Raw genomic sequence first — 12,185 nt, forward strand, 5'->3', positions numbered from 1 at the left:
CCACAGCATTTCTGCAACGAGATACAGCTGTTAATCATCAAGAGTGCTCTCAGGTGTGAACCCTTACCGCTCTTTCTCTCCGAACGAACACTCAATCACGCCCCAAACTCCACATACTCCCTCCACCCGACTCAGGCCAGGGAGCCATCCAGCCTGTCCCCCACTCCATACCCCTCCCCCATTTCTGGAGAGAAAGTCAGCAACAGCCATCTGCACCCCCGGTCTGTGGACCACCTCAAACTTAAAAGGCTGTAAGGCCAGATACCAATGGGTGATCCGTGCATTAGCATCCTTCATGCAGTGGAGCCCCTGGAGTGGTGCATGGTCAGAACAGAGGGTGAAGGCCCACCCCAACAGATAGTATCGGAGGGTAAGAATGGCCCATTTGATGGCCAGACATTCCTTCTCAATGGTGCTGTACTTAATCTCTCTCAGCGACAGCTTGCGAATAATGTACAGCACTGGTCACTCCTCCTCCTCCACTACCTGCGTGAGCACCGCCCCCAGCCCCCTGTCTGAGTGTCCGTCTGTAAAACAAATGGGAGAGAGAAATTAGGTGCATGTAAAAGCGGTCCGCCGTAAAGTGCAGCTTTTACCTGTGTAAATGCCTGTTGACACTGCTCCGTCCACTGGACTGGGTCTGGAGCTCCCTTTCTAGTGAGATCGGTCAGCAGGTTAGTGACATCCGAATAATTAGGCACAAACCTTCTATAGTAGCCAGCCAGTCCCAGGAACCATCTCACCTCCTTTTTGGTCTTGGGTCTTTGGCAGGTCGCAATCGCTGTGGTGTTATCAATTTGGAGATGCTCCTGCCAGTGACCCAAGTGGAACCCCAGATACCTTACCTCCACCTGTCCAATTGCGCACTTCTTAGGGTTTGCCGTGAGTCCCACTCATCGCAGCGACCTCAGAACAGCCCTAAGATGCTGCATATGTCGCTGCCAATTGTTACTGTATATAATAATGTCATCCAGATAGACAGCGGCATAAGCAGAGTGTGGTCTGAGGACTCGGTCCATAAGGCACTGAAACGTAGCCGGAGCCCCGAACAAACCGAAATGTAGGGTCACAAATTGGTGCAAGCCAAACAGTGTGGAGAAGGCCGTTTTTTCACAGACATCGGAGTTATTGGCGGGATCTGCCAATAACCCTTTGTCAAATCCAGTGTCGAGTAAAAGCGAGCTGTGCCCAACTGATTGAGCAACTCATCAATATGATACACTGGGTATGCGTCAAATTTAGACACCGCATTGACTTTCCAATCATCCACACAGAACCGCACTGACCCTTCACTCTTAGGGACTAGAACGACCGGGCTGGACCAATCGCTGTAGGATTCTTCTATTACTCCCATATAGAGCATTGCATCTAATTCTTCCCGAACTACTTTTTTCTTGTGCTCAGAAAGTCGGTAGGGATGACCACGTACCACTACCCCAGGCATAGTCTCGATGTGGTGCTGTAAGAGGTTTGTACAACCAGGTAGAGGTGAGAACATGTCTGCAAATTCTTTTTGCAACTTGGCAACCTCTGTAACTTGAGACGGTGAGAGGTGGTGCCCACAAGTGACCGGGGTGACATGATTGGCTTTTAAGTTCACCTCTGGCCCGAGCTCCACCCTCTCCGGAACCACCGTTGCCAACATCACAGGGCCTGCCTCCATAATTTCATGTGGTTAAGCTGGTAAATTTGACGTGCATCACCCCTATCTGTTAGTTTTACCTCATAATCGAGATCTCCAACTCGCCGTGTGACCTCAAAGGTTCCTTGCCACTTGGCAAATAATTTGGAGCTTGATGTTGGGAGTAATATAAGCACTTTGTCTCCTGGTGCAAATTCCCATAGCCGAGCTCCCCTGTCATACAGTCGGCTTTGACGTTCTTGAGCTTGGAGCAAATTCTCCAAAGAAGTGCAAAGTTGACCCAAAGTGTGGAGTTTTGCTCTAAGATCAAGAACATACTGAATTTCATTTTGACTGTTTGAAGGTCCCTCTTTCGCTTGAGATCCGGGCTCTTCGCTGGACATGGCAGAACACTGACATTCCTGTCTTGCAGGAAATCACACACAGAACGAGCAGTATGGCTGGTGGCATTGTCATGCTGGAGGGTCATGTCAGGATAAGCCTGCAGGAAGGGTACCACATGAGGGAGGAGGATGTCTTCCCTGTAACGCACAGCGTTGAGATTGCCTGCAATGACAACAAACTCAGTCCAATGATGCTGTGACACACTGCCCCAGACCATGACGGACTCTCCACCTCCAAATCGATCCAGAGTACAGGCCTTGGTGTAACGCTCATTCCTTTGACGATAAATGCAAGTCCGACCATCACCCTTGGTGAGACAAAACTGCGACTCGTCAGTGAAGAGCACTTTTTGCCAGTCCCGTCTGGACCAGCGAAGGTAGGTTTGTGCCTATAGGCGACATTGTTGCCGGTGATGTCTGGTAAGGACCTGCCTTACAAAAGGCCGACAAGCCCTCAGTCCAGCCTCTCTTAGCCTATTGCGGACAGTCTGAGCACTGATGAAGGGATTGTGTGTTCTTGGTGTAACTCGGGCAGTTGTTGTTGTCATCCTGTACTTGGCCCGCAGGTGTGATATTTGGATGTACCAATCCTGTGCAGGTGTTGTTACATGTGGTCTGTCACTGCGAGGATGATCAGCTGACCTTCCTGTCTCCCTGTAGCGTTGTCTTAGGCGTCTCACAGTACGGACATTGCAATTTATTGCCCTGTCCACATCTGCAGTCCTCATGACTCCATGCAGCATGCCTAAGGCACGTTCACACAGATGAGCATGGACCCTGGGCATCTTTCTTTTGGTGTTTTTCAGAGTCAGCAGAAAGGCCTCTTTAGTGTCCTAAGTTTTTATAACTGTGACCTTAATTGCCTACCATCTGTAAGCTGTTAGTGTCTTAACGACCATTCCACAGGTGCATGTTCATTAATGTTTATGGTTCATTGAACAAGCATGGAAAACTTTGTTTAAACCCTTTAGAATAAAGATCTGTAAAGTTATTTGTATTTTTACAAAATTATCTTTAAAATACCGTGTCCTGAAAAAGGGACGTTTCTGTTTTTGCTGAGTTTTTATGTTGTCAAGGAGGAAGTGGAGGACGGAAACTTAAACTCAAACGATGGCTTTTATTTTCACACTCAATAGATAAATATTCCTTTTCAGCACAGTCTTCCCAAACACATTAACACGTCGACACACACAGGACATGCGTGCCAGTCTTTCTCTCTCTCCGCCTCTGCTGTTCTCTCCCTCTTTATAGCTCTCTCCAGCATTTCTGCAACAAGATACAGCTGTTATTCATCAAGAGTGCTCTCAGGTATGAACCCTTACCTCTCTCTCTCTCTCTCTCTCTCTCTCTCCGGATGAACGCTCAACCATGCCCCAATCTCCACAACCTTACCACTTACGGTGGAAAAATTATATTGTATTTAAGAAGACAATAAATGTAATTTTATAGTAAAATATTGTAGAATTTTTTTTATTATGTTTAAGAAGACAATACATGTAGTAAAATATTGTTAAAATAACAGTGAAAATGGTATTTTATTGAAATATTTCTGTTACTTCTATTTTGGTATCATTTTATGTAGTGCCCTATGATGTGGGAAACGCTGAAAGAATCGCAGAATCCAGTCATAAAACGTCATGGTTACTTGCGTAACCTCCGTTCCCTGATGGAGGGAACGAGACGTTGTGTCGATGTAGTGACACTAGGGGTCACCCTTGGGAGCCCGAGACACCTCTGGTCTTTGATAAAAGGCCAATGAAAATTGGCGATTGGTATTTGCATGCCACTCCCCTGGACATACGGGTATAAAAGGAGCTGGTATACAACCACTCATTCAGGTTTTATGCTGAGGAGCTGAGACAAGGTCTGGCCATTTCAGCGGGTAGTTCAGCTTTGTGGCAGGAGGGACACAACATCTCGTTCCCTCCATCAGGGAATGGAGGTTACGCAAGTAACCATGACATTCCCTATCTGTCACTCACTCGACGTTGTGTCGATGTAGTGACACTAGAGGTCCCTATACGAAACGCCACAACTGGCTGAACTGTGTTACGTGAACTGGCGGTGTGTGGTGGGCAGACCACTGTGTGCCTCATTGCCAGCACACCAGGTCGACACGTAACCTCCCCCAACATAGTTATGAGTGTCGAACGGCCCTTTGGGGACAAGTCGACTACCCAAAAGTCGACGCGCTGGCACACTTCTGGGAAGAAAGGAACGGGGACAGGGCATGGCTTTGAGCGGCGCCGCGAGCCCAGGAACCAATCATCGAGCCGCGAGGGTGCAGGGAAGAGCGGAGGGTTCCACTCTAGCCGACGCTCGCGGCTGCCCGGGAAAGCATGTCTTCATCTCCGCGTCAGCCTGTGACTGGGCAATTGTCCCCGAAGGGAGGAGCCCAGCTGAGGCTTCTGCGTCTGACTGGACGAGCCCGCCCTCCGATTCTGTGCTCGAGAGCTCATCACTTTCGGCTCCGAATAAGAGGTCGAACTCGCCGTGAGACGAGCCGGCGGACTCATCCGGAAGCCCGATCGGGGCAGACGAGTGTGCTGGGGAATGGGAGGTCCGCGGGGGGATACCCGGCGGAGGCGGTCCCATTGGGGTCCCCAAATCGCCCCCAGTGTAGCCGCTCTGGCCTCATACCCGTGGGTAAAAGGACCGAGGCGGAGAGCCTCTGGGGTGGCTTGCTTTCTTACGAAGGCGAGCCGCGACCACATCGTTGCCATGGACATGTCCTCGCAATGAGTACATGACCATCCACGCTGTCTCCGCGTGAGCAGTGCCCAGACACGAAAGACAGTGATCGTGACTGTCAGAAGGTGAGAGATAACGAGCGCAACCAAAAAATATCACACAAAGGAAAGGCATCTTTAAAAAGATGTTCCGTGTGTGCCGCTCTTTTAGAGAAATATACTCTTTTAGAGAAATATACTCTTATTTCTGCCGAAGCGCCCAGAGGCATTCTCTGCAGTGCACCAGTGCAGAGGAGGGAGAAGCCGCTGAAATGCGCCGTCAGATCCAGCAGAGGTGAATGAACAGTCATGGGAATTCAGCTCAGTGAGCATGACCGTTCGGCTCCGAAGAGAAAATCTGAATGAGTGGTTGCATACCAGCTACTTTTATACCCGTATGTCAGGGGGAGTGACATGCAAATACCACTTGCCAATTTTCATTGGCCTTTTATCAAAGACCAGAGGTGTCTCAGGCTCCCAAGAGTGACCCCTAGTGTCACTACATCAACACAACGTCGAGTGAGTGACAGATAGGGAAATAGAATTAACTATAAAACGTGAAATGTCATGGAACTTGCAAAAGGTTGCGATTTAATTAATTAAATAAATAGTCTGCATGTGTGTGTAGTAGATGAGGGCACAGCGCTCATTCATTTTAATGTGCACAGTGCATACAGACTATACACCCATCAGCCAAAACATTAAAACCACCTGCCTAATACTGTGTAGGTCCCCCTCGTGCTGCCAAAACAGCGCCAACCAGCATCTCAGAATAGCATTCTAAGATGATATTTTTCTCACCACAATTGTACAGAGCGGTTATCCGAGTTACCGTAGACTTTGTGACAGGCTGGTTTGAGTATTTCTGTAACTGCTGATCTCCTGGGATTTTCACGCACAAGTCTCTAGAATTTACTCAGAATGGTGCCAAAAACAAAAAACATCCAGTGAGTGGCAGTTCTGTGGATGGAAATGAGAATGGCCAAGTCTATGGTAACTCAGATAACCACTCTGTACAATTGTGGTGAGAAGAACAACTGTACAGGTTGCCGCTGGTTGGCGCTGTTTTGGCGGCACGAGGGGGACCTACACAATATTAGGCAGGTGGTTTTAATGTTGTGGCTGATCGGTGTATATTCATTTAATTAAACTGCAATCTTCTGCGTTTAAATAATCGCATTGGGCCATGCTGCAACCTGCTTATCCTGAAGTGAGAAACTACACTCAAAAACACACAGAAACTGAAAGGGCTTCAAGTAGAAATATGTCACTACTGTATAGTTACATAATATTCACTGTTATAAAATACATTTATCATCAATAATAATTATTGTATATTGAAGCAAAATCTTACATCTGTGATGCTCTGTTGTGCAGCACATGATTTGACAAAATCAACAATGTTGTATTTTGGACTTTGCTGAGAGGACCTGTATAAAAGCACTTTGTTTAATAAAAAGTAAAACAATGTTATGCTGACAATGATTTTTTCAATTTTCGTTTGATTAAAGTTTTAATGAATTAATTTTTTGAGACATTCTTTTGATAAAATGTTATTAAACTGTCAAATAAGGAATTCAGAAAAAATAAAACTGAAAACAGAATTTGTGAAAAAAAAATGAATTAAAATTAAAAGTGATTTTATAAGACCCTTGTTATGTACATTGCAGTGATTTATGTTACAGTTGATGTTGTTTAGTAGTTAAGATTTATTGCATTATTTTAATGCTATACCTGCTACCCCGATGCTGTTTTGTGTTTGTGTGAGTGATACTGTACACTGTCTATACATTTATTTATTGGCCATTCCTCCTCGAGTCAGTCTTGAAGAAATTTAAGCCGTCATGTGGCCTTCTGTGTTACCACTTGTGTTGCTATGGTGTTTAACAGTACATTTAAAAGTGCAAAGCAGATTTATTGTAGATCCAGTAGGTTCATTAACACTATATATTATATTTTATATATATAGCATATATATAATTTAATAAACAGTACATACGGTACATACATAATTGTGTTATTTCAAAGTTATTTTAAAATGTGGAAAATAATAATACAGAATGAGTGTGTCCAAACTTTTGTCTGAAAGTGTAAATATAGCTCAGTAAGTACTGAAAATGTATTTTCTATGAACTAGTTTTTGTTTTACACAAAGTAAAACAAAATCAGCCTTCATATAAAATGTATCATTTGCATTCTCAAAAGCTGAAATGTAAAAGAGCAATTTATATGCTACATTATATTCTGTGTGCACTGATCTAATAGGTTCACTTCGACAACAACAACCGAGAAAACCACAAATACAATCTCAACCCAAGCTCTCAGCATTGAGGTCATATTGCAAGATCCTCAGTCCTGAAGGGTTTCCTCTATAGGTTGTCAAGATATGGATGAGAGTCAAGATAACTACATCTATCTACACAGTCACACATGGCATGCGGCCAGAAATCTTCAACAGCAACACACACTCACTCACTCATGTGGTCAGTCCTGTTTCTGAACACAAGTTAAATTTGACAGGAAACAGAAAATGAAAGCTACGCTGAAGCATTTATACTTTTTGACTGAGCGTGGAAATAACGTCAATTCAGCAACAACAAAGAAAAGTTTGTAATTTAAAGGTAAAGTGTGTAATGTATGCACCACTAGCGTCAACAAATAAAAACACAACTGTTCAGGGCTCCAGACTAAAAAAATGACTTAGGAGCCATTGGCTCCTAAACTTAAACATTAAGGAGCCAAATGGCTGTTTTTAGTCGCCAAATCACAGAATTGTTCAATTTAGATTGTTCAGAAACAAAATAAAAAGCCAAAGAAAAGTAAGTCAGCTGATAGCTCATTAATCAGAGGTTTAATAAACTGTATATATTGTTGAGAAGATAAGTTTGCATTCCCTTTTGTCTCATAAATGTTCACATCCCTTTCATAATTTATACAAACAGATTTTTTTTTTATTTAATACTGCTCTTCACAATCTACATTACAGATATTTACATATAGTATAGTATGCATATAGTAGTGTGCTGTCTTCTTGCGCATCAATGAATGTTTGCACCTTGTGTAATAGTAGTCTTTCTTTACTGTTCTCGGATGGCCCAGACATAGAGACTACAAGAGAGCAAATTTAATGAAATTCCAGATGCAGTTTATTGTGTTACTCCAATCCCAATCAATAATTACCAGAAGAAGAAAAAAAAGGTACACAATATGGAAGCCCGAAATACACATGGGACTCTTATTTTGAAATGTCTTCATTCCCAGTTGTGAGCAAACCGACGGCTGATTTGCTGAGAAAGTGAATCTGGTTCCTGAAGCTGAGCTCCTGAGTTCAAACCCCTCAGTTCTTTTCAGGTGATTCATGAAAAAGACCCGGTTCAAAAAAGTAATTTGTTCACGACTCTCTCGCGCTGGGTTTGTTGTTGTGTGTGGTGCAGCGAGCTCGTCAGAAACAGAACGGGTGAAAAGCGGCACGAGACACACTGGTGCACGCTCTAAAGATATATTCAATAACTCACAAGATGATATCTGACGAAACCACATATGAACGCACACAACCCGACTGTAGCCAACGGCGACTAGATTTTAAATTATTGTCACAATCAATTAATTTTGGTCGCATTTGCGACTATTTTAGTCGCAGTCTGGAGCCCTGCTGTTTTAGTGTTTTCAAACAGGTTTCCTGAACACTCTTACTGTCTGTCATTGGTCAAACACAGGGATGGGTATTGTCTTTAGATTTCTCAGATCGATTCCCATTTTGATTTGATTTCAATTTATTTGGGTATATTTAATTTATAATGTCATTTTGCTTACATATGAAAGAATGTCCCTCTCAGCTAATGCTGTTAATTATACACAGGACTAGAGCCCGACCGATATGGGATTTTCGACACCGATACCGATTTTAGAGAGGGAAAATTCACTGATTACAGATATGGTGGCCGATATAGTTCATTTTTGAGCTAGAATGAAAACAGACCTTTTCTATGTGGATTTTTCACCAATTTTGCACTGACATGACTATGCAAAGGTACTCAGAAGGCTGCTTTCTTAAACAAATATTTTTATCAAAGAATATTTGACATTATTATTATATATTGTCAACAAATTCTAGAAATGAACACTGAGAAAATAAAGAATAAATAAAAATACAATAAATAGCTAAATAAACATCAGTACTGTATGTTTAGTATAAGTCAATTGCTGACCATTTAAATAAAGAATAAATAAAAATACAATAAATAGCTTAATAAACATCAGTACTGTATGTTTAGTATGTCAATTGCTGACCATTAAAATAAATAAAAATACAATAAATAGCTAAATAAACACCAGTACTGTTTAGTATCAGTCAAATGCTGACCATTAAAATAAAGAATAAATAAAAATAAAATAAATAGCTAAATAAACATCAGTACTGTTTAGTATCGGTCAAATGCTGACTATATTAATACTGCCGAGTCAAGATAAACAGCGGCAGTGGTGTTACATTACATTTTGTAAATGCAACGACTGGAATTGTTCGGTTGAAGGGGGTACCAGTTAACAGTTTGGTGAATACATGTTTACACATTAGCTTCCACTCAGCTGACAAGCTTTGAAAGTAGCTACGTGCTTAGCTAGTTAGCTATAAGCTCGTTGTCACGGAGAGTAAAATACGGACGTTGTTTATTTTACTTTCCAGCATTGTGTCTCACCAAATAGGTAACAGCGTAGCATGAAATCAACACTCAGCAGACACAATCCACCACCACACCATTGTCTACTGAGCTGCAAAAAGATGCTCTGATGTTTACCTTTCAATCTGCTACATTACAGACTGCACTGACAAACTATAGCTGGCTAACAGCAAACAGACATGAGTGACATGATTGTCAGGGACAGGCATAACGTTATATTAGTAATATTGAAAAGGGAAAATGATGGGGTCATTGTTTATTAACTTTCCAGTATCTATTTCACAAACTAGTTAGCAACTTACCGACACACAGCTCAATTCCGCCACCGTTAGTTCAGCTCTGTAAACAATGGAGTCGGAGCGCGCTCTGCTGGACAAACTACGTAATGACACCAACTCTAAAGCATTGTTTTCTGCGTTATATGTTCTGAAAAAAAGTTTTCATATCGACGCATATCGGTAAACATATACACCGATACCGATATATCGGTGAAAGGCTAACATCGGCTGACCGATATATCGGTCGGACACTACACAGGACCTTCTAACGTGTTACATTACAAAAACAGTAGTGTTGGGAAATAAAAATTTAAAAAAAGAACACATTAAGCAGTCAACTATTAATAGCAGAAATTAATGTGTTAAAAAAATAACGCAATTAATGCAGTATCTGTTTTTTCCACTCCTGAAACCTTATTTGGAGGTTTGGAGATTTTGTGTTAAAGGTGCACTCAGTGGCGTGCTGACTCCAGGCAGGTCTCCTAAGCAACCAAATTGGCCCGGTTGCTAGGGAGGGTACAGTCACATGGGGTAACCTCCTGGTGGTCACGATTAGTGGTTCTCGCTCTCAATGGGGTGCGTGGTAAGCGGAGAGTAGCATGAGCCTCCACGTGCGGCGTCTCCGCGGTTTCATGCACAACAAGCCAAGTGATAAGATGCATGGATTGACTGTCTCAGAAGCGGAGGCAACTGAGACTTGTCCTCCACCACCCGGATTGAGGTGAGTAACCGCGCCACCACGAGGACCTACTAAGTAGTGGGAATTGGGCATTCCAAATTGGGAGAAAAGGGGATTAAAAAATACAATGAAAAAAAAAAGGTGCACTCAGTAACTTTTGTCTTTGTGTCATCTTGGACTTACACTGACACCTATCGGCTTGGATGCAGCATCATTTAAAATCAATACTTTTCAGTTTCAGATGTCATTGTAGAAATGTAGTATTCACAGTCAGCCATGATTACTGTAATAAATGTGTGAAAGTGTCAAATAACATGACGGTTACTGAGATTAAGTGAGTAGTATTCAGCTGGTCATGTGATTCTAACATGGCAGCCCCCATGTGCGGACCCTCTCCATGTAGAATAAAACAGCATTTATAAGGTTACTGATATGACTGGAGTCTTCATTTTAATGTGAGTGCTCATGATTTTATACCTGTTTCAAAATTACTATGAATTTATTTAGGAGTAAACTTCTTAATGAAGAAAAAAATACCGAGTGCGCCTTTAAATGGAAAAAGTAATACAGGTTTGGAATGATATGAGGGTGAGTAAATTATGACAGAATTTTAATTTTGGGTGAACTATCCCTTTTATTATTTTCAGCCCTTAGTGGCATTTGAGTGTCAATATCTGCTCCAGCTCCTCCACAATACACTGCTTTCATTTCCTTGGATTCAGGTTGTGTGAACACTGAATGGGCTGCAGCACACAAGCTGGGTCATAAAGGACACCAGAATCTGGAGTAAGGAAGAAACAAGCCACAGATAACTGTTCACATGGCACCTCAATGGAACCAAGTGACATACAATTCTATCATACGTTATATCCAGACTGTTCTTGTAGAAATCTTAACATTGCATTACAGTGATGGATCAATAATGTCAGTACTCAAGATTGCACGGGATGGCAATATATGAGGTAAAAAAAGAGTATTAGACTCCGCCCCCGACGACTTCGCATTCCCGGGATTCCTGCGCAGTCCTCACCTGCGTTTATTTACCCTCCACTCACCTTCAGCAAAGACGCATTCATACTGTCTAATACTCGCTCTCTTACTGTTAAAAGTGCACAATAGATGGAGAGTAAGATCAAGTATACAGTAACCAGTATGGAGAATCGAGGTAAAGGTGCGCGTGCTGCCTAAGGCAGTCACAGGAGACAGATAAACATAGTATTAATTTAAGATCCCCCTCCATATGCATTAATTTTCCTCTAAAACAGTTTAAACAAACAAACAAACAAAAAAAAAAACAAAAAAAAAACTTTTCCTGTCAGAAAACCCGCAGTCAATGCTCGTATTTCTTTCGCCAAACTCCTCTCATGACCAGCAGGCTGCTCAAACTTGAAGCGTTAAACTACAGCACATTTTCAGGTTAAAGAATTGAAATAACTCGCTCTCGTTACCTTTCGTGGGACTCTTTAATCTATCCGGTGTGTTGAAGTACCGGAGCTCATCGGTTCGACATATTCTCCACTTTCGAAGCTTGCTCGTTAGTTCCGCGGATCCGTTGCCATACTCCTACTGGAGCTCTAGGATACTCTCCACCCCGCGTTCCCTACACTGAGCTCCGGACAAGAGGAGTACGCATGACGTGAGCGCACCGTAGAATTTAAGACCCGCACGCCATTGGCCAGCAGAGGGTAGAGCGGGCGCGTTATTGGACGGTTGTGTTGTTGAATTGGCTAGTAGGAGAGGAGGAAAACGTTTCTGTGGTTACACAGTATACACAAGAACAGTTTTGCAACAGAGC

General features: G+C 42.8%; 1 protein-coding gene across 9 annotated transcripts in view; it reads right to left on the bottom strand.

The window, feature by feature from the left end:
• The window catches only part of LOC127446823 (plakophilin-4-like), a 266,393-nt gene extending 254,409 nt beyond the window's left edge, over positions 1-11,984 (bottom strand). For 7 of the 9 annotated variants that reach the window (XM_051708085.1, XM_051708079.1, XM_051708078.1 and 4 more), the window contains exon 1: positions 11,839-11,984. The gene's annotated coding sequence lies outside the window, so the exon portion shown is untranslated. The remainder of the gene's footprint in view (positions 1-11,838) is intronic. The other 2 variants (XM_051708087.1, XM_051708082.1) reach the window with 2 other exon arrangements.
• Positions 11,985-12,185: the final 201 nt, after the last annotated feature.

This window comes from Myxocyprinus asiaticus, chromosome 10 (assembly GCF_019703515.2).
Source record: "Myxocyprinus asiaticus isolate MX2 ecotype Aquarium Trade chromosome 10, UBuf_Myxa_2, whole genome shotgun sequence".
Classification (NCBI taxonomy): Eukaryota; Metazoa; Chordata; class Actinopteri; order Cypriniformes; family Catostomidae; genus Myxocyprinus; species Myxocyprinus asiaticus.